We start from the raw sequence: 27,429 nt of genomic DNA on the forward strand, positions 1-27,429 counted from the left end.
ATTGTAAAGACACTCACTAGGTTGAAGAAAGGAACGGGAGAACTCAGTGAGACCTTCAATAAGGAGAGAGAAAATATTGAAAAGAACCAATCAGGGTTGAAGAATACAATAATTGAAGTAAAAAACACTCTAGAGAGAATCAACAGTAGATTAGAGGACACAGAAGAATGAATCAGCAATCTGGAAGACAGGGTAATGGAAAGCACACAAGCTGAACAGCAAATAGAAAAAAGAATTTTTGAAAATGAGGATAAAGAGATCTTAGACAACATCAAGCAAACAAACATTTGCAGTACAGGTCCCAAAGAAGAAGACAGAGAGAAAGGTGTAGAATATGTATTTGAAGAAATAATAACTGAAAATGTTCCTAACCCAGGAAGAGAAATAGACATCCAAGACTAAGAAACAAAGAGTGTTCCAAACAAGATGAGCCCAAAAAGATCCACACCATGACACATAATAACTAAAATGTCAAAGGATAAAGATAAAGAGAAAATCTTAAAAGTAGCAAGAGAGGAACAAAAAGTTACCAGAAGGGAAAATCTACAAGGATATCAGTTGATTTTTCAGAAAAAAACTGTAAGCCAGTAGGGAGGGGCATGATATATTCAGAGTGCTGAAAGAAAACAACCTACAACCAAGAATACTCTACCCAGCAAGGTTATCATTCACATTTGAAGGAGCAATAAAATTTCCCAGAAAAACAAAAGATAAAGGAATTTATCACCACTAAACCAGCCTTACAAGAAACGTTAAAGGCACTTTTTTTATGTGGAAAAGAAATGACCACAATTAGACATAAAAATATCAATAAAAAGATGTAAAATATGACAATATGTACATAAAGTGTGAAGAGAGTAAAAAAGAAGAGGAAAAAGAAAAAGAAGATTTTTTCTTTTTTTGTTTTATTTTAAATGTATTTAAACTTAAGTGACCATCAAATTAATATGGACTGCTAATTACTATGTTATATATGAACCTCATGGTAACCACAAACCCAAAACCTATGATAGACACACAAAAAATAAAGAGAAATAAAGTTAAACAAAACACCACACATACTCATTGATCACAAATTTAAAAAAAAGCAAGAGAGTAAGAAAGGAACAAAGAAGAGCTACAAAAACAAACAAAAAACAAATTTTTAAAAGGTACTAAGTACATAACTATCAATAATTAGTTAAAATGTAAATGGCCTAAATGCTCCAATCAAAAGACACAGAGTAGTGGAATGGATAAAAAACAAGACTCATCTATATGCTGCCTACATGAGACTTACTTCAGACATAAAAATGCATTCAGACTGAAAGTGAAGGGACAGATAAATATTCACCATGCAAATGGAAATGGAAAAAAAAAAAAAAAAAGCCAGGGTAGCAATGCTTATACCAGACAAAATAGGCTATAAAACAAGGCTGTCACAAAAGACAAAGAAAGGCATTACATAATGATAAAGGAATCAATCCAACCAGAGGATATAACAACTGTAAATATCTACACACCCAACACTGGAGCACCTAAATACATAAAGCAAATATTAATGGATATAAAGAGAGAAACTGATGGTAATACAATAATATAGGGGAATTTAACACTCCACTTACATTAATAGATAGATCATCCAGACAGAAAATCAATAAGGAAACAATGTCTTTGAATGACACATTGGACCGAATGGACATAACGGATATATACAGAACATTCCATACAAAAACAACAACATATGCATTCTTTTCAAGTACACATGGAACGTTTTCCAGTATAGAATGCATATTGGGAAATAAAACAAGCCTCAATAAATTTAAGGAGATTGAAAACATACCATGCATCTTTTCCAAAAACAGCAGTATTAAACTAGAAAAAAATCACAAGAAAAAAACTGGAAGAAACACAAAAATGTGGAGACTAAACAACATGATATTAAACAACCAATGGGTCAATGAAGCATCAAAGAAGAAATCAAAAAGTTCATGGAGACAAATGAAAACACAATGTTACCAAATTTCCTGGGATACAGCAAAAGCAGTTCTAAGAGGGAGGTACATAGCGACACAGGCCTATCTCAAGAAATAAGAAAAAACTCAAACAATCTAACTTTACACCTGAAGAAACTAGAAGAAGAAGAAGAAACAAAACCCAAGATGAGTAGAAGAAAGGAAACAATAAAGATCAGAGCAAAAATAAATGGCATAGAGGGGCGCCCAGGTGGCTCAGTTAGTTAAGCATCTGCCTTTGGCTCAGGTCATGATCCAGAAGTCCTGGGATCAAGCCCCACATTGGGCTCCCTGCTCAGCAGGGAGTCTGCTTCTCCCTTTCCCTCTGCCACTTCCCCTGCTTGTGCTCTCTCTCTCTCAAATAAATAAAAATCTTTTAAAAAATTAATAAATGACATAAAGATTTAAAAAAAATTTTTTTAAATCAATGAAAACAAAAGCTAGTTCTTTGAAAAAACAAAAATGACAAACCCTTAGCCAGACTCATCAGGAAAAAAAGAGAAAAGACCCAAATAAACAAAATCAGAAATGAGAGAGAAGTAATAACTGATAACACAGAAATACAAAAGAGTATAAGAGAATACTAAAAAAATTCTATGCCAACAAACTAGATAATCTGGAAGAACTGGATGATTTCCTAGAAACACACAATCTTCCAAAATTGAAACAGGAAGAAATAGAAAATCTGAACAGACCAATTGTAGGTAATGAAATTGAACTGATAATCAAAAAAAGCAAAATGTATAAGTCTAGGACCAGATGCATTCACAAGTGAATTTCACCAGACATTGAAAAAAGAGTTAAAACCTATTCTCCTCAATCTATTCTAAAAAACAGAAGAGGAAGGAAAGCTTCCAAAAACATTACATAAGGCCAGCATTATCCTGATACCAAAACCAAAGACACACAAAAAACAAACAAAACAAAACAAAACAAAAAAAAACTACAAGCCAATATTCCTGATAAACATAGATATAAAAATCCTCAACAAAATATTAGCAAACCACATACAATACTAAAAAGACATTCACCACAATCGGGTGGAATTTATTCCCAGGATGCAAGAAACGGTTCAATATTCACAAATCAATCAAGGTCATATACCATATCAACAAAATGGAGGATGAAAATCATATGATCATCTCAAAAGATGGAGATAAAGCATTTGACAAGATTCAACATCATTTGTGATAAAAACTCTCAACAAAATGGGGTAAGAGGGAACACACCTCAACATACCAAAGCCCACATATGAAAAACCCACAGCTAACATCATCTTCAATGGTAAAAAACTAAGAACCTTCTCTCTGAGGTCAAGAACCAAAAAAGGATGTCCACTCTTACCACTTTTATTCAACATCTAAGAGTCTTAGCCACAGCAATCAGACAAGTGAAAGAAATAAAAGGCATCCATATTGGTAAAGACGTTAAACTGTCACTATTCCCAGATGACATGATACTATACATGGAAAATCCTAAGGATTCCACCAAAAAATAACTAGACTAAAGGAATTCAGAAAGGTGGCAGGATACAAAATTAATAGCCAGAAATTGGTAGTGTTTCTATACACTATGAAGTCACAGAAAGAAAAATTGAAAAAAACAATACATTTACAATTGTAGTAAAAAGAATAAATTTAACCAAAGAGATGAAAGATGTGTACTCTGAAAACTATAAAACACTAATGAAAGAAACTGAAGATGACACAAACAAATGGGAAGATATTCCATGCTTATGAATTGAAAAAATTAATACTGTCAAAATCTCCATATGACACAAAGCAATCTACAATTTCAATAAAATTCTTTTTGAAATACCAACAGCATTTTCCACAAAACTAGAATAATACTAAAATTTTTATAGAACCACAGACGATCTGGAATAGCCAAAGCAATCCTGAGAAAGAAAACAAAACTGAAAGTATCACAATTCCAGATTTCAAGATACACTACAAAGCCGTAGTAATCATAACAGTATAATACTGGCACAAAAATAGACATATATTTCAAAAGAACAGAGAACCCAGAAATAAACCCCCATTTTTATGGCCAATTGATCTATGACAAAGGAGGCAAGAATATACAATGGGAAAAAGAGTCTTTTCAATAAATGGTGCTGGGAAAACTGGACCACTTTCTAACACCATACACAAAAACAAACTCAAAATGGAATAAAGACCTAAAGGTGAGACCTGAAACCATAAAAATACTAGAAAATAACACAGGCAGTACTTTCTCTGACATTGGCCATAACAACATTTTTCCAGATATGTCTCCTAAGGCAAGGGAAGCAAAAGCAAAAACAAACTATTGGATTACATCAAAATAAAAAGCTTCTGCACAGCAAAGGAAACTATCAACTAAACAAAAAGACATTCTACTGAATGGGAGAAGATATTTGCAAAGGATATATCTGATAAGGGGTCAATATCCAAAATATATAAAGAATGTATACAACTTAGGGTACCTGAGTGGCTCAGTTGGTTAAGTGTCTACCTTCGGCTCAGGTCATGATTTTGGGGTCCTGGGATGGAGCCCTGCATCGGGCTCCCTGCTCAGCAGGATATCTGCTTCTCCCTCTCCCTTTGCCCTCCACCCACTCGTGTTCGCTCTCTCTCAAATAAATAAAAATCTTAAAAAAAAAGAATGTGTAAAACTCAACATCAGAAATAATCCAATTAAAAAAATGGGCAGAAGATATGAATAGACGTTTCTCCAAAGACATACAGATGGCCCACAGATACATGAAAAGATGCTCAACAATGCTAATCATCAAGGAAATGCAAATCAAAACCACAATGAGGTATCACCTCACACCTGTTAGAATGGCTAAAATCAAGAAAACAAGAAACAAGTGTTGGTGAAGATGTGGAGAAAAAGGAACCCTCATGCACTATTAGTCAAAATGTAAATTGGTACGGCCACTGTGGGAAAGAGTATGGAGGTTCCTCAAAAAATTAAAAATAGAAAAATCATATGATCCAATAATTCCCCTATCGGGTATTTACCCAGGAAAAAACAAAAACACTAATTCAAAAAGTTATGTGCACCCCTATGTTTATCACAACATTATCTACAATAGCCAAGACACAGACACAACCCAAGAGTCCGTCAATAGACAGATGAGTAAGGAAAATTTGATACACACACACACACACACACACACACACACACTGAAATAATACATAGCCATTAAAATGAGATAGTGCTGTTCAAGACAATATGGATGGTCTTACAGGGTATTATGCTAAGTGAAATAAGGCATGATTCCACTCATAAATGGACTCTAAAAAAAGGAATAAACAAATAAAAAGCAAAACCAGAATTATAAATACAGATAAACTGATGGTTGCCAGAGGAGAGGGAGGTGGGGGGGTTGGGCAAAGTAAGTGAAGGGGAGAAGGAAATACAGGCCTCCAGTTATGAAATGAGTAAGTCACAGGAATAAAAAGCACAACATAAGGAATACAATCAACAATATTGTAACAGCGATGTAATGGGACAGATGGTAGTGATACTTGTGAACACAGCATAATGTACAGACATGTCAAATTACTAAGTTGTACACCTGAAACTGATATAACATTGTGTGCAAACTATACTCAAATAAAAAATAATAATTTTTTTATAAATTTTATTTCTAAGGCTAATATATGTGTCTGCTCCTAACAGAATTTATGTTCTTCTCAAGAGTATATGAAATAGACATTTTTAAAATTGACCATATAGTAAAGCACAGAGCAAGTCTCAACAAAATTTGAAGAATCAATATCATATGACCATGTTCTTTGACCACAATATAATAACATAGGGGTCAGTATTAAAAAGATCTTTTAAAAGTTTTCATACAACAGGATACATAATAAACACACAATATAAGTAACATATTGGGAAAAGTAAACCTCAACAAAAACTTAAAATATTTGGAATTGAATGATAGTGAAAGCACAAAAGTTTGGAAAGATGATATGAAAATAGTGTTTATAAAGAAAATATTATCCTCAATTATTATATTAGAAAATGAGATTAAAAATTAATAAAACATCCAACTTAAGAAATTTTTAAAAATAAACCAAATAGAGGCACCTGGGTGGCTCAGTTGGTTAAGCGACTGCCTTTGGCTCAGGTCATGATCCTGGAGTCCCAGGATCCAGTCCCACATCGGGCTCCCTGCTCAGCAGGGAGTCTGCTTCTCCCTCTGACCCTCCCCCCTCTCATGCTCTCTCTCTCTCATTCTCTCTCTCAAATAAATAAATGAATAAAATCTTTTAAAAAATAAATAAATAAACCAAATAAAGTAGAAGACAGATTAAAAAACAAAAAAGGGAGTTGAAATTAATGGACTAGAAAATAAACAGACCAAAGAGAAAATGAATAAAACTAAGTTAGTTCTTTTTTTTTTTTAAGATTTTATTTATTTATTTGAGAGCGTGAGCAAGAGAGGGCACAAGATGGGGGGAGAAGAAGGCTCCCCACTGAGCAGGAAGCCCGATGTAGGGCTCGCCCAGGACCCTGGGATCATGACCTGAGCCAAAGGCAGATGCTCAACCGACTGAGCCACCCAGGTACCTCTAAGTTAGTTCTTCAAATACAACTAATAAAGTGGAGAAAACAATCAAGAAAATGAGAATAGAGAGAGAATAGAGACACAAAATAAATATGATTAAGAATGTAAAAGAGACATTACAGATCCCAGATAGATTTAAAAGTTATTAAGAGATATAATTAATTTAATGCCAATAAATTGAAGAAATCTTAGACGAAATTCAGAAGTCCCTAAAAATAAAACATGTATCAAAGCAGAACCAACTTAATATAAATAAAAAGTCTGAATAGTTCTACAATCATAAAAAATTCAATCGTAATTAAAAACATTTCCATAAGGAGCATCTCAAGTCTGGATAATTCTACAGATATTTGTATTCAAGTTTTTTTGACCATAGGACAAAACAGATAATAACAAAATCATATGACCAATCCAGTAAAGCTAATGAAACTGGAAAGTGATGCAAAAAGGGAAACTACAGTCCAATTTCATAAATTAACATGAATACAAACAGATGCAAATATCCAAAATATACTGGCCAAGGTGAATAGAGTGAAATTTAAAAATGACTGATGTTTGTGTTGGCATTCATTTAAATCTAAAAAGAAACCCCCTCATTAGAAATAGTTAAAAGTGATTACATTTGGGAAAGGGACTTGTGGGTTGGGATCAAAGGCAACTTTAACATTTCATTTTGAAACTTGTATGTAGTCATTTTCTACTATACATCTGTTGTTTGGCCCTTCTTTTTTTTTTAAATCTGGCTTGAAATATTAGAGACTATTTTTAAATTTCATTTTTTCTCTCCTTGGTATCTCTATGTTAAAATCAATAAATACTTTAAAATATAGTTTATAATTTCATTCCATTAAATTGAAAAAATCTAGATTAAAATAAATGATACATTTAGAAATACAAATAAAATTAATTAAAGAAGTAACCAGAATAGGCTAGTAACAGAAGAAATGAAAGAACTGACAAAAAGTATACAAAAACGGTGCTGGCTAGATAGTTCCATAGGCAAGTTTTTATCAAGCTTCAAGGGATAGATAATTTCTCTACCTTTCATAACTTGTGCCAGATCACAGCAAAAGATAAAGCTCCCCAAATTACTTACAAAATTAGCATAAGCTGGATACTAAAACCTGACAAGAATAATACAATGGGAGAAAATTTCAAACTAACTTCATCTTCAGGCATAGATGTATTAGTAATGCCAATGAAATAATTCAGGCCAAATGACAGTGGGCTAAACTAAAGTGACAGTGCAAGAGATAGTAAGAAATGTAAGATTATGATTTTTTTTTTTAGTAGAACAATCAGGATTTGGTGACGGAGTAGACACAAGAGAAAGAGTGTAAGGGTGGAATTGAATAATTTGAAGGCTTTTGGTCTAAGCAACTGGAAAAATTAAATTCTTTCACTGAGACTCAGAAGATCCCAGAAGAAGCTAGTTTTTCCAGGTGGGTATGTGGGTAGGAAACAGGTATTGGACTTACTAAGTTTGGAATGCCTTCTGTATCCAAGTGCAGGGTCAGGAAGTTGATTAGATACACAGGCCTTGAGTTCAGGAGACTTTCCAACATATAGAAATAAATTTGGGAGTCAACTGCAAAGGCTATTTAAAGCCCAGAGATGAGACACCATTACTGTTATGCCTGTTAAACTAACATTTAAGTGGAGCGAAGGGCGCTGGATGGTGAGTCTCAGTTCAACAACAAACCACAAGAGAAACTGAAACAGAGAAGTTTAATACTCACAGGTACTGGAGGAAGTACACAGAATGTCTCAAGGAGACACATGGGAAGGTCAAGGCAAAATGAAGACTGAGAGAAAAGGACAGGATTGGGGCACATGCCTTAATTAGGGCCCATGGTCTGAGTGCTTTGAAGTTCCCAGCCTGCGGCCAGATTGGTCAATTCAAACCAAAAGAGCAGGATTCTGGTAAGCTCCACATGGGTCTTACTTCAGAAGCACACAAGGAGAAGGCCCTGGGAAGCAGGGGAGACTGCTGATCACCAGGGCTATTGGGGTAGTCACATCAGAAACATAAATTTATTTGTGATTCTGTGGGCTATTCTCTAGGGCTTGTCTTCGCATGAGGAACCAGTGTGAGTCTGAGGTCTCCACAGGCCACTTGACCAAACAAAATGGATGCCAAGGCAGCAACATCATGGAGTAGCTTAGCTAAACTCCTGACAATCACCAACGAATAGAGTGTCATTGGGCTGAAAAGAAGTTCAAGGACTGAAACTTTGGTTGACGAGAAGGAACCAGCAAGGGAGTCTGAGAAGAGGCAGTTAGGGTGAAGTTAAGAGGAAAACCAGGAGAGAATGAATGGCCTAGAAGGCAAGAAAAGAAAAGGTTTCAAGAAGGAGGGAATAAACTACTATGTGAAAAGCAGCTCTTAGTCAAATAACGTGAGGGCTGAGGGAAAACCAGCAATTGGATCTAGGAGTGTGAGAGTTGTTGTAGATGTTGATAAGGTCTGTGTCAGGGGAGTTTTGAGTTATAAAAGGCTGATTGAAGTGAGGTCAAGAGAATGAAGGATGCGAGGAAGGGGGATCAAAAATGAGGCCTGTATCTAGAGGAGGACTGAGTCAAAGAAGTGATGGTGATCTTGGTGGTGGTGGTGGTGGTGATGCTGCTGTTACTAAAATAGGTCCAGAAGACTGGGAAAATATCAATTTTCATGAGAAAGAGAGGACAAAAGCAACATAAATATTTTTCCTCTATCAATAACAAAGATTCTAGCTACACAGTTTCTCTTATTTACTTTCTAATGACAATCCTAATTGATTCCTAATTGCAATCATAAGAATCTGCAGGAGGTTTGAATATCCTGGAGAATCTACTGTAAATGCCCGACATGGCTTTGATTGCCTTTGTTGCCCTCCTTTACAGAAACTAATAGTACTAGCAAATGTTCCTGAAATGAAAAACTGTTTCTTATATGATGTCTACCCCCATTTGCAAAAAAATCTTTTCTCAAAAATTTGAAAGATAAAGTACTATAGAGAGATAGATTTTAACCTGTTCATTTGTGCCATAAGGAAATTACTCTAAATCTTTACAATGAGTTCTAATCTTCTAAATCACTATAATTGCTCCTCATGCCAGTATAATCTTGTCACCTACTCTGATTAAGAGGAGCAGCACTTAGCTTATCAACATGATTAAAGGCAATGTACTAAAGAATGTGAACTCTACTGTTACTCAAAGGCTAGTCACTAGAATTGGCATCTATTCACCTCTCCTCAAGCCCTGATATCAGAAGATAAGGGTCATATGCTTCCTATGAAGCTGCTGTTACAACACCCGATGCAGGAAAAAGTAAAAAATAGAACGTGAAGGAGAGTTATGAGTTTTGGGGATCAGATGAATGGATTCAAGAGAGAATTTGCTTTGGGGTGAAAAAAACAGAAATCAGGAATCATGGCTCAGAAACAAATCTGCTCCGAGTCATGTTGCTAAGCAAGTCAAGCATATCAACAGTCTCATCGACTCATTTTTAAAATTCACTTGTTCATTCAACATTCATTGATTCATTCATTCATCAGGCACTGTGTGCTAAGTCACAAGGTTAAACAAAATAGGCAGAATATTTGTCTTCAGATATCTTATACCGTAATGGAGGAAATGGAAAATAAAAGTAAATTCATATAAACATACAAAATATAACAGCACACTGAAATTAATCCTATGAAGAAAAATAAAGCCAGCTAAGATGATAGAGGGTGAGAAGAGATGCCATTTTGGATAAGAGAGTAAGGGAAGACTTATTCAAAAAGGTGTTCTTTTAGAGACCTGAATTACAGGAAGCAAACATGCAAATACCTGGGGGGAATCCTCCAAGGCTGAGGGAACAGCAAGAGGAAAGACCTTTTGGGAGAGACATGCCTGGCTTGTTCAAGGAATAGAAAAAAGGCCAGTGAGGAAGTAGAATAGTGAGCAAGAAGAGTGGTAGACATGAGATCAGAAAGACAACCAGAAGCCGAATCACACAGATGCTGTGGCAAAGATTTTGGATTTTATTTTGAATTTGGTGCAGCATAATACTACCATAAAGACAGACCACCAACATATAGCAGAAACTGAAAGGCAAACACAGACATTTTATTTTTATTTTTTTTAAAGATTTTATTTATTTATTTGCTATACTGAGAGAGCGCGCATGAGAGAGCGCAAGCGAGAGTACAAGCAGGGGGGATTGGCAGGCAGAGGGAGAAGCAGGCTCCCTGCTGAGCAAGGAGCCCGATGCAGGACTTGATTCCAGCACCCTGGGATCATGACCTGAGCCAAAGGCAGCCACTTAACCGACTGAGCCACCAGGCGTCCCACCCACAGACATTTTAAATACCTAATTAATACTAATGTACTCCCTCTGTCATCACTTCCGAAGTTCCGGTCAAGCAGAAAAAGTTGGTGTGTATGTAGGGAGTGGAAAGGGTACAATTTGAACCAACCACAAGTTCTGGCATCAAAATTCAGTCTGCTGACCTAGCGTACCATTAGAAAGATCAGAGGATATGATCTCTGTACAAATAGTTAAGTGCTAAAAGCAAAAGGCATAGGGGAGAAGAAGATCCAAAACCAAGTAGACGTCTCCTAACAGATGAGAAGGGTACACAGATAGAAATCTAAGGAAAGCCAATGATCCAAAAAAGGCAGGCACACTGTGGGCACCAGGAAGTGAGTAACATGGTCATATGAGGTCTTACCTGCTGAATGGGTTCTATCGCTAAGACAGGGCTGAAGAAAGCTAACCCCTAATCCTATTAGGATCCAAAGCTTATAGGTAACTACTCAGAGATTAGAACTGAGCCAAAACAGGGAATATGGTGACCAGAAGGAGAATGGCAGCTCTGTTGTTATAAGCGTATATCAGGATTCTCCAAGAAACAGAATCAATAGGAGTTATATAGATATATATTCATTTACTTATCTGAGGAGATTTATAAATGAGATATAAAAATTGGTTCATGCAATTATGAAGGCCAAGAAGTCCTGCAATCTTCCATCTGCAAACTGTAGACCCAGGAAAGCCAGTGGTATAATTCAGTCCATGCCCAAAGGTCCAAGAGCTGGTCAATGGTGTAGGTCCTGGGCCGAGTCTGAATGCCCAAGAACCAGGAGTGCCAATGTCTTGTAAGCAGAAAGCAAATTTACTCTTCCTCCATCTTTTTTGTTCTATTCAAGCCTCAACAAATTGGATGATGTCCACCTGCATTGGTGAGGGTGATCTTTACTCAGTCTGCTAATTCTAATGCTCTCTTCTCTGGAAACGTCCTCGTAGACACTCTCAGAAATGTTTTATCAACTATGTTCGCATCCCTTAGGCCAGTTAAATTGACACTTAACCTAACCATCACCATGTGGAGGCCAGTAACAGCAAGACAAGTAGCTAAAGCAAGCCTGAATGGGAGCTGGTTTTCCATCTCCTGCCTTGGGTGAGTAGTGCTGGGAACTGAGTTGAGCCTATAGAAGACAATCAGATGGCCTTTCCTGTGGAGTAAAGGTGACAGAAGAATGTCAGGATTCAGGCTGGGCTCATCAGTGCTCTCAATACTGGCTTAAGGACAACACTGAAGGGCCCAGCATAACTGGTTCCCTTCCGAATCCCAAAGTTTACTTTCCAAAAATAATTCTAGACCTAATATTATTAATTATTTCTATCTCATTATCTAGATGAACCAGTAGAGGTCAATTTATCTGTCATGGGAAGTTTTTGCTTATCTTCAAAGGAAGTTACTGAAATGAAAATCTTCAAGACAAGTGGCTAAAGGCATTAGTTAAACATAAAAGTGATTCTTTTTTTTTTTTTAAGATTTTATTTATTTATTTGACAGAGAGAGACACAGCGAGAGAGGGAACACAAGCAGGGAGAGTGGGGGAGGGAGAAGCAGGCTTCCCACAGAGCAGGGAGCCCAATGTAGGGCTTGACCCCAGGACCCTGCAATCATGACCTGAGCTGAAGGCAGACGCTTAACAACTGAGCCACCCAGGCACCCCAAAAGTGATCCTTCTTCATTGATTGGATTTGCAAATCAAACATACTTCTTCCAATGAGGGATATTCTCTCACTCAGGATCTCTAGCAGCATTCATCAGCTCATACTGACTGACAAATGATTTAAGCTCCTGGGAGAAATAAAGACATAATCAGTCACTTTTAAACTTTTGTGTGTGGGTGTATGGCTTAAAAAAAGAAAACAAACCCACACACATAATGTGAAATCTATCTTCTTAACAAAATTTTAGTGTACAATGCAGTACTGTTAACTAGATGCACACTGTTTCATAGAAGACCACTAACATACTTTCATCTTCCATGACTGAAACTCTCTACCACCTATGGAAGAGCAAACGTCCATTTCTGCTTTCTCTCTCTCTGAGCTCCTGGCAACCACCCTTCTACTTTCTGCTTCTGCTTCCTCATTTTTCCTCTAGAGAATATTCAACTTAGTTATTGTTTTCTTCAGCTCCAAAAATTCTGTTTGGTTCTGTCTATGTTTTACCTTTTTGTTGAAATACTCGTTTTGTTCATGCGTCATTTTTCTGAGCTTACTGATCATCTTTATGTTAATTTAAATTATTTGTCAATTAATTAATATAATCCCTTCTTTAATGATCAGTACCTGGAAATTTTTTTGGTTCCTTTGATTGGACCATGTCTTCCTGTTTCTTTGTATCCTTAAAACTTTCTGTTGGGATCCCTGCATTTGGAAAAAACAGACACCTCTCCTAATCTTTAAAGACTAGCTTCATACAGGGGAAACCTTCACCAATTAGCCCAGCTAGAGATTCCAGGAGCCTTTCAAATCTTTTCTGGAGCTGCATCTTCACTGGACTTGTGCTTATAAATTCCAAATTAGAGGGATTCACTGGTCTTTGAGTTTTTGTTTTTTGGCTTTCATTTGCAGTGGCTCATAAGCTCTTGCTCTCTCTGGTGGCAGACCGCAGTACTACGGGTTTCTGGAATTGCCTCAATACACCCAGCTCTCTTCTACTTTCAGCAGCAGACTTCTAGACAATGCGAGGTCTTAACACTCTTGAGTCAAGAGAGACAGGAACCAGTCCCTTGAACAAATTTCTGAGAAGTCATTGGATACACACTCTTCCCCAAGGAGAAACCAGTAGTTGGGGGTCTTCTCCTACTCATTCTCAGGTAGCTTCGGGGAAACCAGAGCAAGTGAGTGCTCCAAACCATCACCTTTGTTCTCAGTGGTCCCCAACCTGACACTGTTCTGCTGGCACTTAGATTCAGGCAAGAATGAAACCCATCCCCCAGCCCTGTGGAAAAATCTGAATGTTGGAAAATATGATCCAGGTTTCTCTTTCCCTCCCCAGGGAGACCAAGGGGCTGGATGTTTTTTCCTGATTGTGCTACACTGAGCTAGTGGGAGGGACTACAGTATAGAGTGTAGCTGGTTTTGCACTTGCCTAGTGTGCAAGAGCCTCTTAACTGTTTTCTGGATTTCTCACAAAGGAAACTGGTCTGTTATTATTTTGAGTCAATGTCTCCACTGTAGGAACAAAGATCTGGAGCTTCCTCTTCTACCATCTTGCTGACATCACTCCTTGGGCTCATTTTTTAACTTAAAAAAAAAAAAAAAAAAAAAAGCTAAGAGTCACACTCTCCCCTATAAGTAAACGCTTTTAGAGCAACCCCCATCACCAAGCTCAGAGACCAGCATATAGTGTGTGCCTATTAAATATTTATTTAACTGAACTAAAAGGTTGTACAAGACACTGGGAGAAGTAGGATTTGAACTTACAGGCCTTGGCATTGTCACTCTTTCAAAAATGGCTTTCCTACGGTTCTCTACTCAAACTTACAAGAGTGCCTAGGAATTTACCTAGCAACTGTCAGAGAGAGAATTCAGGCTCAGGGAAGCAGTGGGGTATATAAGAAAAGAAAAAGTATAGAAGACTTGGTATCAAAGACCTGAGTTTGAATCAAATTCTTTCAAATCCTCCTTGTTATTTTCAAACCTAGACATTCTTCAATTTACCAGTAAAGCCTTGGAAACATAGATTCCCAGGACTCACCCAACTGAATCAAAGCTTAAAGGAGAGGAGCCTAAACAGATACCATTTAAACAGATGCACAATTTTGAAACATACTGTTCAAGCTATTTCATAAAAGACATGCCCCAATCTTTCAGAACCTTAGCAAGCTCAACTCTCCGTAAAATGGGCTATTGGTTCTTCCATCACTGTCCTCATGGGGCTACTGTAAGGGCCTAGTCACAGTGGGAAAACAAGTGAAAGCAATGTAAACTGTAAATTGTGATAATAATGTAAGATAATTTCATACTATCAGTTAATTTGAATATCAAATCAGGGTTTAATGGGAACAAAACCACACCTATCTCCTATAGACATGTTCTATATAAAGAATCATATTCTTCTCTAAAGTTACAGTTATATTTCTCTTATTGTAGTTGTGCTTCTGTGAAGTTGTTTATAAATCAAATTTTATTTTAAGCACATTAAGAGAACTAGCCATCTAAAGTAACTCCCTGTTGAACCTCTTATGAAATAAGGAATGCTTCTAACGTGCAAATAGACAATTCCTAAGTAATCATTTTTTTAAGATTGGGTTTTATATATGATGTTGTCAGGAAATGGGACACAGCTGTACTGCTGTCAGAAATATCTGGGAGTTTTGCTGTCAAACAGCTCATGCTTTTCTTGGGTCACACGCCACAATCACAATACCACTGTCCTCATAGGAAAGAGGAGATACTCAGGGCCTTTCAGTTGCCCACCAAATGCTAAGAAACAAATACAGATGTTATCTCTTGGTCACAGCTGGGCTCCCCCATTTCCCATAATAAAGCCTTAAATCAAACAGGACTCCCCGCAAAAAGTACTCTTAGTAAAAATAGATCTCATATCCCAATGCTCAGGGCTGATTTATTAAACACCTAGGAACCAAACTTCCTCTTAGATAGTCCAAAAATCTCACATGAGAATTTTCTTTAAAATTTCTCTGTATTTCTTGGTTCAGTTAGGTTGATAATATTTTAGCTGTTAAAAATAAAAGGCTTTCATACAGTTTGGTTTCTCAGAAACTTAGGGAAAAATTGAGTTTTTTTCACAATGAGTTTCCTTGCAAAAGAAGAACGTTATGGGAGTTCAAGATCAAGATTCAAGTCACTTCCCATTTGAGTCAAACCTGTTTTAGAATTCAGGTTTGCTAAGGCCCAATCTCCAATTATGGCGACTGGCTGCCAGTGTGCACACTAGCCACTGAAGGATTAGAAGGGTAAAGGAGAGCTGACTGGAGTGGCTGAACCACGTATAACTTTTCACTTACTAGTTTAGAACTGCCCAAAGACAACTTTCTCAAAGGTGCTGAATATTTTTGACTGGGAACTTACAAGGCTAACCAAGGGATTCAGTGAACTCTTTCATCATTAATCCAGATGTATTTCACGATTAAACTGGCAAAACAAATCTCAAAGCACTGGTAAGTAAAGAAAGACCTCTCAAACCACAAATTAAGAAATTAAGAGCTATAAGGACTGAGGCAAGGCAATGTCATAATGAAGAATACAGTGATCAAGAGCATGGATTCTGGAGCCAGACTGGGTCCAATGGCAACACCAACACTAGCTATGTGACTTTAAACGAGTCAATTAACTTTTGTAAACTTTAGCTTCCTTATCCATAAACAGAGGTGATGATAGCTTTACCTATAAGAAGAAGTTGTTATAAAGATAAATCAGTTAATATGTGTAAAGTTCTTAGGACAGTGCCTGGAACATAGTAAATACTGTAAGGTTTTTAAAGATTAAAAATAATGTAGAACACAATTTAAAATACCTTCCATTTGCATCAACATGGATGGAACTGGAGGGGATTATGCTAAGTGAAGTAAATCAAGCAGAGAAAGACAATTATATGGTTTCACTCATATGTGGAACATAAGGAATAGCGCAGAGGACCACAGGGGAAGGGAGGGAAAACTGAATGGGAAGAAATCAGAGAAGGAGCCAAACCATGAGAGACTCTGGACTCCAGGAAAGAAATTGAGGGTCGCAGAAGGGAGGGGGGTGGGGGGATGGGATAACCGGGTGATGGGTATTGGGGGGGTAAAGGGGTGATGAGCACTGGGTGTTATATGCAGCTAATGAATCACTGAACACTACTACATCAAAAACTAATGATGTACTGTATGTTGGCTAATTGAACATAATAATAAAAAAAAAGAAAAAAAAAGAAATAAAAATCTAGTACAGTAAGAAATCTTGAGATGAGAAAGTAAGGTGCAGAGAGGTTGCAAGACCCAGACCAGTGGTCCCTCAATAATACACAACTAACAGCTCTGACAACCTGTCTCCATTTCATTACTCGCTTACTGGATGACTCTGGGATAGTCATTGAAATAGTTGCTGCCAAACTGGAGTGATAATAATACTGAGCTTCTTTGTATTAGAGGTGTGAGAAAAAAAATAAATCGTAAAAAGCACCTTCACTGTTTTGCAAGACGAAAAGCACCAAACATAGAGTTTCAGAGCATATTCTCATTTCCCAGAAGTACATTTCAGTTTTTAATCACACTTTCTGGGGCTAGTGTCTGTAGACTGTAGCCAGAGGGCTTGTTGAAATGGAGGTTTTAATAACAGAGAAAATGAAGTACTCCAAAAATCGCATTTGGCTTTAGAAATGTGTGTAGACTGGTTTATTAAATAGTGCTCTAAACCGGAAGTAAATTCTCAAGCTCCTGATTGCTACTCATGTCCTAGGCAACCTTGAGAAATGTACAGAATCCCTCTGAATGTCACATTCCTCACAGATGAGAGAGAAAGAGAGAGAGTGAGAAATCCTGTTTCATCTCTAATGATGATTAGGTTGACGATGATTGATCTATGGGTAAAGCCCTTCCCAATTTTTATGCACTACTGGGTATTTACCCCAAAGATACAAATGTAGGAATCTGAAGGGGTACGTGCACCCCGATGTTTACAGCAGCAATGTCCACAATAGCCAAACTGTGGAAAGAGCCAAGATGTCCATCGACAGATGAATGGATAAAGAAGATGTGGTGTATATATATACTATGGAATATTATGCAGCCATTAAAAGGAATGAGATCTTGCCATTTGCAACGACGTGGATGGAACTGGAGGGTGTTATGCTGAGCAAAATAAGTCAATCAGAGAAAGACATGTATCATATGACCTCACTGATATGAGGAATTCTTAATCTCAGGAAACAAACTGAGGGTTGCTGGAGTGGGGGGTGGGATGGGAGGGATGGGGTGGCTGGGTGATAGACACTGGGGAGGGTATGTGCTATGGTGAGTGCTGTGAATTGTGCAAGACTGTTGAATCACAGATCTGTACCTCTGAAACAAATAATGCAATATATGTTAAGGAAAAAGAAAAAGAAGAAGATAGCAGGAGGGGAAGAATGAAGGGGGGGAAATCGGAGGGGGAGACGAACCATGAGAGACGATGGACTCTGAAAAACAAACTGAGGGTTCTAGAGGGGAGGGGGGTGGGAGGATGGGTTAGCCCGGTGATGGGTATTAAAGAGGGCACGTTCTGCATGGAGCACTGGGTGTTATGCACAAACAATGAATCATGGAACACTACATCAAAAACTAATGATATAATGTATGGTGATTAACATAACAATAAAAACATTTTTTAAAAAAGGCCTTCCTAATTTTTAAAAATGTTTAGATAAAGGGTAGGCCACTAAAAATAGAACACTTTACAACAGATAATATTATATTTATCTCCTTTAGTACATGAACTGTCCCACATGGATATAAATCAGAATGGAAATGGCAGTTCTGGAGTTACTAGTAGCGTGTGTGACTTAGAAATCTGGCGAGCCCCAGTTTAGTAAAGGATTCAAATGAAGGTTTATCTGCTCTTCTGTGGTACCACATTAAAAGCAGGCTCAAATCCCTTTGTGAAATTCTGTGAGATTCTTAGAGCCTGGGAGAGTTTATCCGTACCAATAAGGAAACCATGGCTCTGCAAGAATACAGAATGGGTGAACAGCTAATACTTTTTTGGTTCATTACAGACTGACATAACTCTTTTGTCCTTTCAACAGACCTCAAGCAGAGACACCCCCACCCCCAGGGGAAAAAAAAAAAACGAAATGATTACTGTAACAGGTATCCATCAATTCCAAGTATAGGATAATACATGCCTTGTTAATGGAGGAAATATTTTTTTCTTGACATGGATTTAAACAGTATTTTTTTAATTAAATGTATTCTGTGCTATAGGCTTTCCAATAGGTCAATCTACTGAAGAACTTTCAAGCCCACAACTACCACTGGTGGAATATTTAAGAGCTAAGTCAAGCTGAAGGGCTTGTGAGACCAGAAAATGGAAAGAATTGCTGCCTACCCAGGTGAAGTCCATGTCACTCCCCAAGGCCTCAGGATATTGTAAGGGACAGGAAAAGGACAAGGGTACAGGGAGTGAGGTCTGCTTTTGTTTAGGATAAGAGATGTTAGAGGGAATCTTGGAAAGCACAGGTGTAAAATTCAGATCAAAAGATCAAAGTTAACACTGGACACAAAGGTCCACTCTCCTGTGAAGGCACAATCATTAAGCACCTTTCCATGACTATTCAAGGAAAAATTCCAATTTAGCTAGAACTTTGACCTTTTTCCTCTCTGTTTATCATTCCTTTCTGAAAGTACCTTAACCCTTTAGTGAAGATCCTTCAACAGTTTTACATGCTAATTTAGAGGAAGCTAAAAGTACAACATGGCAAAGAAGAAAGAGAACGATGTGCTACCTCGTATTTTCTCCAATTCAGTGGAAACAGTGTCTGCCTTTTTTGAATGAACTCAGATTCATGCTTCTAAGTAACTGTCAACAGACCTAAGAGGCACATTCTCAAAGTGGCACAGGGACAGTCAAAGCCAGAATGTTATAAGAGCACCAGTGCTACTGAGCTTGAATTGTCTTCATACATTAGAGGAGGTGACATCCTGCAGGAAGAGAGAAAGAGACTGAAGAACTGGTTTGCAGTAAGAATCTGCTTGGCTGACTTGGAGAAGGTCACCTCACTTTGGGTCCACAAATGGCCTGGTACTTTTCACTTAGAAAGTGTTCATGATAACCCAAATAAAAGTATGTAGGAACTTTGGTAAAAGGTATCAGAAAGGGGAAGGAATCTGGGACTCAGCAGAAAGAAGTTTGAGGAGGGTGAACTCTGGGTAAAAAGCCTTGCTACGCAAAGTGTGTTCCCTGGACCAGAAGAATCAGCACAATCAGACCCCATTCTAGGCCTACTGGTCAGAATCAGCATTGTAATAAGATCTCCATATGTTTCAGGTACATATTTCGAAGGTTTGAGAAGCATCAGTTTAGAAGGTAGCCCTCGGAGAGCAAGGAAGACTCAGGTTGGAATGAGAATCACTGGTCATATTCTGGGGTGGGTTGAGGAGTAACCCAGAGGGTGAGATACCACAATGGACAGTCAATATCAGATCTGATTGGCAATGACATCGTGGCCACAAGAAGTCAAAGCAGAGGTAGAAAATGAGGGAAGTACTCCCTCCTCAGGGTCAAGCCCTCTACAGGAGCTGGCACCAGGCATGGAGAGTGGGGTTAAAGAAAATGCTCTAGTCCCGAAGCATTCAAAAGGTAAACCAAAGCAGAAGCCTGGCTCTAGGGTTTCAGTCAACATCCAGAGGTAAGGAAGTGGCATGACTTGGCAATTACACAGAAAACAGAGCTCCTCGCTAGCACATCGGTATCTCAATTTCTAGGGGCAGAACTACTGCAACTCCCACCAGCCATGGACTGAGGTTCATGTCAGCGTGTAGGGGCCTTTATGTAGTGGAATTTGAGTTTTCAAACTCCCAAGTCTACTGAAGGTAAAATGCTTTTGCCTGGAACCCAACTCTAAGAGGAGTGTTTTTAACAAGGTTTTAAAGATCCGGAATATAGGGCGCCTGGGTGGCTCAGTCAGTTAACCGTCTGCCTTCAGCTCAGGTCATGATCTCAGGGTCCTGGGATTGAGCTCCGCATCAGGCTCCCTGCTCAGGTGGGGAGACCTCTGCCTCTGCCCCCTCCCCCTGCTCATGCACACACGCTCTCTCTCTCTAATAAATAAAATCTTTTAAAAAAATAAAGATCAGAAATATAAACACTGTAATTAAATCTGTAAATTCAAATCCACACTTTTTTCATAAAATGCATTTTATGTACCAAGATATTTCTCTCTCAAATAACAGATTAACTGGTTTTCACCAAAATTGCAAAAGGCATGTCAACTCCCTGCATTCCTCAGTCCCAAATAACTGAAACCACTGCTCAGTCTAGTTCATGGGATTATCACTTTGCCTAGGGTACCGTCTCCTGAGATGCATGAATTAGAAAACCTACAGGACACCCAAGACAAGATGATCTTCTTTCTGTTTTGATTATGCCAAAACTAGGATGTATTTGAAACAGGACTAGAGAGAAAAGGGTGCAGACTTAGCCCAATGCAACCTCTGTGAAGTAGGGGCTGCTCTATTTTTCTCTCTTACCTTAAATACCCATGCACAACATTTCTATCCTCATAGACTCTCTTTCCCAATCAAGTCATTTATGTAAGTATATGTCGGCAGATGTGGGTATGTGCACAGATGGGGCTGGTGTGGTCCTTGGCCCTGTAAGGTAAATTTTCACTTGGACCTAGCAGGGACTGGTCTGTTATTTTTATTGGCATCTGCCATCTAAAAACAAAATGGTGATTTTCTCTCCCCAGAATATCTAATGGATATCTGACTCCAAAGGAGACTAGACATGTTAGGTAATCAGATCATAATATAGGTCTCCATTTTTAGTTTGTCCAGGGTGAAAAGAAGACTTTTTAAAGGCATTTTGATGCAATTAGTCTTTCAAGAAGACTCTCTAACTACTCTCACCAACTAAAAGGAGCTTTTTTAAATTTCATTTGCACTGGCACCTAAAGTGGTATGTGACTTATCACATGTGACTGTCAGTCAAAGTGCCCAAGGGGAAATACTACAGCATTCTCCTCATGTAGCTCACTGCTGTGTTGTCAGCCAAACAAGAAATTCTCATAGTGCTTGACTTAAGTGACAACACAAAGCAGTAGCCTTCTGTGGTGTATGTTAAATATTCTATTAAGCTTTTTTAGTCTTAGATCTATGCTCTTAATGATAGAAAGGAAAAAATAACTGCAAGTAAAAAAAAGAGGTAAATTAATAATGTGGTTTGGGAATCCAATGATAAAAACTCAGGTCTTCCTTCAATGAAGAAGTCAGTGTTTTCTGGCAAGGATGAATTAGAAGTATCATTTACTGAAAGTCCAATTTTGGAGGTTTTTGGGGTTTTGTTTTTTTTTTGTTTTTTTGGGAGGGGGTTTGACATCAGATGAGCTGCAGGCTAAGAAAGAATTACATGATTTTAGAATTAAGAGTTGTTTCTTTTCTTCAGGGAACATTCTGGTGCTTTCCTTGGTTTAAAAAAAGTCCCAAATTCTGTAGCAGAGAATGATTCCCTTTGCAGAGAAAACAAATTTGACATGTCACACATATTACAGAATACTTTAGAGGTGTTGAAAGGTTCAAAGGGAGCGGCAGAGGTAGGAAAGGGAAGAGGTAGTCAAGTCCTAGAAGGAAAGATTTAAAAATTCTCCAAGCATTTGAAAGAAAAGCAGCCAATCCTAAAAATGTAAAAGACATATAGACTTAAATTTTAAGACTGTATGCTATAAAGTGCTGATATTATGTGTCTTCAGAAGTCTCACGGAGACTCTGAGAGTCATGAGAATGCTGGCTTGGCACAAAGTGGGTACCAAATTATAATCGTCCAAAAAATGAATGAAGGTGAAAATTCACCAGATCAGTAGATCCTTTGAGCTCTAAGAATCACAAGATATAATTCTTGCAAGACCAAGTTAATAACTGCTCTCTTTTCTTTCTGGTATTTTTATATTTAATAGAAGTGATGATTTTAAGTTTAAAGTCCAGACTGTATTAAACCAATTGATTTATTTGTGAATGTTTACATTATACAAATAATTATGGGGATCTTAATGACAAAGGCATTAAATCTCTCAAAGTGCACTGTCCTCTCCTTATTCCTGGTCATCTCCTAGATTCAGAACCACATTTTTTAAAAAGATTTATTTATTTATTTATTTATTTATTTATTTATTTATTTGAAAGGGAGGGGAGGGGCAGAGGGAGAGGGAGAATCCTCAAGCAGACTCCCCGTTGATCCTGAGATCATGACCCAAGCCGAAATCAAGAGTCTGCCATAATAACAGAGTTATCACCAGTCTGTTCAGAGATTCAGCAAATAAAACTTTGCAAGCTTCCTGTTTACCCTTGTCACAAACATGTTTCTCTAAATAAAGTAGACATTTAATAATCAAGTACATCTTTCACTTCCAGTGGAGTACCAAATTTTGTTGATGCGGATGATAGCTCATCCAGAAAACCTCTGATTCTTATACAGTTTTTCAATTACAGAAACAAAGATTCCCCTAGGCTATTTGTCCTAAGCCAGTAAAAATAGTTTGCAATGTGACTTACTAGGCTGTACATTACACTACAGAGGGTTAGATTACATGTAAGACCTTCAAAACCTCCAAAGTAGTCCTATTCACTGACCTTTCTCTTGCTACCAGTGAAGACCTACTCTGCTCTGCCTGATAAATGTATTCTGCATCTACCCCTTAACTCCCTTCATGAGTGATCTATTCCCATCTTCCCACAGATTTTCTCCCCATTGCTTTCTGTTATGTGGGGCCTCCTTCTCAGTGCTATTGAAAATCTGGCTGTCCTCCATAAAACTCTACTCAGGCATTCTAACCATCATAGCTATTTTTATAGCTATAAATGAAAATATGTTTTGACTTTTTACCTCTTGGCTTTTCTGTTTAACTTTCTTCTATTTACCTATCTTTATAGTATATGTTTAAAGTCCCTTCTAAGATTCTTTACATCTCCGAGTCCAGCATTCTATACACAGTTGCTACTCAACAAATGATGTGTGCTATGTTCAAAGACTGGAACTCCATAGAGGGCAAGCAGAAAACAATGTCACTCCTTCCCCCTGCTTCCCAGATCTGTGGGGCTAATTCTTCCTTATTCTCAAGATCAAATTGATGGCAGATATCATGACTTCTCTGGACAGTCTCAGGAAATGAAAATTCCTTAGAACCTTTTCAGTAAGAGAGCATCTCATATGAGTAAAACGACTTCGTAGTAACAAAACTCCAACTTTCACTTAAAGTTAAAACATATTCCTTCTACAGCTTGTTTCTGCTTTGCAGTGTAACCTACAGCAGAAAAAGAGGTCTGTTTCTCCACATCCCCAGCTACGCTTTGACTCCTCTCCCACCCCACCCCTACGTAGGTGGGCTCACTCCTTTGGGCTGAAGTGGGAGAGAAGGTAGGTAATGGGCAAGAAACGGCTTATTCCACTGTTATGACTCAGACATGGTGATCTATGAACTAGCTACATGAACTGAGCAATTTACTTAACTTCTCTGAGCTTTCATTTCCCCATGCAGTGAGAACTGAGTTAATACATATGAGGCATTCATAATTTCTGAGACAGGTAGATGCTCACTATGTGTCAGGCATTATTTCTATACAAACCAAGTCTCTCTCATGAGGTACCTTTGTGTTATTTTGGACAACTCCCGTTAGAAATACCAGAGAAGCTTCTTTGATGTAGATCATGTCTCTCTACATGTAGGACCCCACTGCGAGTTTCTGTATCTAATAGTTCACTTCCAAACTCTGCCTAAAGCTCTCTTACGTAATGCCCCCTGTTAAAATAGTGAGGCTGCCTCCTTGTCCAGTGCAGTCCTCATCTGGCCCTCCTGAGGCATCTCTGCTTCTTCCGCTGATGCCTAATGTGCCATCTATTTTTGTCCCTAGTATCACTAGGCAGCTAACCTAACACAGCTTCACACGAAAGTTACAGTCCCTTATGTTCTGCCAAACTTCAGGGGGGCATTATCAAGGTCTGTGTATGTTCTCCTTTTGCTGAGCTTTAGGTGAGGAGAAACAGCTTCCCCATGTCATAACACTCCAACAATGTTTTCCAAAGACTTCTTTAGCCTCATCCTTTGGTATGCCCAACCCGAGGGTGGGTGCTGAGCTAAGGATTTCAGGACCTATTTATGGTCTTATTTGCAAGGGCCTAACATGGGTGTGTCCAATTATTTATCCTGGGGTACAGAATGCTCACCCCCTATTTTTCTGTCTTGGCCTTTTAGAACTCTCACACCTTTGCTTCAACAGCAGGTTTTGAAACTCCTTTCTACCGTTATTTACTCTTTATCTCAGATTCACATCTCCTGAACCTTATCAAATCATTAAAACGTATCTAGGCAATAGGGAAATTTCAGGTGCTGAGAACACATACAAAATTCAGGCTTGCTGGGGATTTTCGGTTCTGTTTGTCTCATGCCTAAACCCATTCTGTTCCCAAACACTCTACCACTCTCTCTCTACTAGATGTCTGCATTCTCTACTTCTACTTTAAATCTATGCCTTGTCCAGGATGAATTCCTGCTGGGTCTCCCACTCCACAGAGGAAGCCGTGGGTCTATTCCAGTCCAAAGCTTCTTTCGCTGGCCCAGGCTCTTTTTGAAAGCGTCACTATATTCCTAGCACCTAAACATAGTGCTTGGAACATAGCAGTGCCCAGTAAACATCTGTTATTGAGGGAGTCTATGGCTCCCACAAAACAACCCTCTATTTCTTTTTTCACCAAACCTTGCTTTATATTTATGGAGAAAATGTTCTTTTTTGTGTGCTATACCAACTAATTTCCTCCTAGGCACTCAGGAAGCCCACAGACCCAAACTCCTGCATATAGGTGGGGACACAGATTTTGGACAGAAGTGATGCATTCATTCCAGAGGTGGCCTCAAAAATGCTTCGCAAAGGGGCACCTGGGTGGCTCATTCAGCTTAGCGTCAGACTCTTGGTTTCAGCTCAGGTCATGATCTCATGGGTCCTCAGATCCAGCTGTGTTGGGCTCTGAGCTCAGCCAGGAGTCTGCTTGGGGATTCTCTCCCTCTGCCCCTCCCCCAACTCTCTCTCTCTAAGATAAATAAATATATCTTACCAAAAAAATGCTTCACATAATCTTCCACTTTCTACTTTTGCCTCTGTCCATGCTATTCAAAGCAAAATATTCAGGTATGATGAGAGGCCCACAATTCACTTTTTGAATGGGAGCTGCCTAAGAGAGTCACTCAACCACATGACATTTAGTTTGAAATATAGAGTTGTATTGTGTTAAGACACTGAGATTCTCAAGTTGTTCTAACAGCTAGCACTAATTTTTTTTTTTTTAAGATTTTATTTGTTTTTTGACAGAGAGAGAGACAGCGAAAGAGGAACAAAAGCAGGGGGAGTGGGAGAGGGAGAAGCAGGCTTCCGGATGAGTAGGGAGCCCGACATGGGGCTCGATCCCAGGACCCTGGAATCATGACCTGAGCTGAAGGCAGACACTTAACGACTGAGCCACCCAGGTGCCCCGCTAGCATTAATTTTAATAACTAATACTTCATTCAATGGCTGGGGTCCAGTACAGTGAAAAGAACGCTTTAGGTTAGGAAAACTATGTTTGTAAATACATACATACATACACACATACATACATACATAAAACAATACAAAAAAAATAAAACAAACTGGACCATTTCCTTACACCACACAGAAAAATAGACTCCAAATGGTTGAAAGACCTAAATGTGAGACAGGAGTCCATCAAAATCCTAAAGGAGAACACAGGCAGCAACCTCTTCGACCTCAGCCGCAGCAACTTTTTCTTAGAAACATCGCCAAAGGCAAGGGAAGCAAGGGCAAAAATGAACTATTGGGACTTCATCAAGATAAAAAGCTTTTGCACAGCAAAGGAAACAGTCAACAAAACCAAAAAACAACTGACAGAATGGGAGAAGATATTTGCAAATGACATATCAGATAAAGGGCTAGTATCCAAAATCTATAAAGAACTCATCAAACTCAACACCAAAAGAACAAATAATCCAATCAAGAAATGGGCAGAAGACATGAACAGACATTTTTCCAAAGAAGACATCCAAATGGCCAACAGACACATGAAAAAGTGTTCAATATCGCTCGGCATCAGGGAAATCCAAATCAAAACCTCAATGAGATACCACCTCACACCAGTCAGAATGGCTAAAATTAACAAGTCAGGAACTGACAGATGTTGGTGGGGATGCGGAGAAAGGGGAACCCTCCTACACTGTTGGTGGGAATGCAAGCTGGTGCAGCCACTCTGGAAAACAGTATGGAGGTTCCTCAAAAAGTTGAAAATAGAGCTACCATATGATCCAGCAATTGCACTACTGGGTATTTACCCCAAAGATACAAAAGTAGGGACCCGAAAGGGTACGTGCACCCCGATGTTTATAGCAGCAATGTCCACAATAGCCAAACTGTGGAAAGAGCCAAGATGTCCATCAACAGATGAATGGATAAAGAAGATGTGGTATATATATACAATGGAATATTATGCAGCCATCAAAAGGAATGAGATCTTGCCATTTGCAACGACATGGATGGAACTGGAGGGTATTATGCTGAGCGAAATAAGTCAAACAGAGAAAGACATGTATCATATGACCTCACTGATATGAGGAATTCTTAATCTCAGGAAACAAACTGAGGGTTGCTGGAGTGAGGGGTGGGGTGGGAGGGATGGGGTGACTGGGTGATGGACACTGGGGAGGGTATGTGCTCTGGTAAGTGCTGTGAATTGTGCAAGACTGTTGAATCTCAGACCTGTACCTCTGAAACAAATAATGCAATACATGTTAAGAAAGAAAAAAAGAAGAAGAAGAATGTAGCAGGAGGGGAAGAATGAAGGGGGGGAAATCGGAGGGG

At 38.4% G+C, this 27,429-nt stretch overlaps 1 long non-coding RNA gene across 1 annotated transcript in view; it reads right to left on the minus strand.

The window, feature by feature from the left end:
* The window catches only part of LOC144379342 (uncharacterized), a 447,655-nt gene that overhangs the window by 329,861 nt on the left and 90,365 nt on the right, over positions 1-27,429 (minus strand). The gene's annotated exons all lie outside the window — the stretch shown is intronic.

The sequence above is a fragment of the Halichoerus grypus genome, chromosome 10, assembly GCF_964656455.1.
Source record: "Halichoerus grypus chromosome 10, mHalGry1.hap1.1, whole genome shotgun sequence".
In the NCBI taxonomy this organism is placed as follows: Eukaryota; Metazoa; Chordata; class Mammalia; order Carnivora; family Phocidae; genus Halichoerus; species Halichoerus grypus.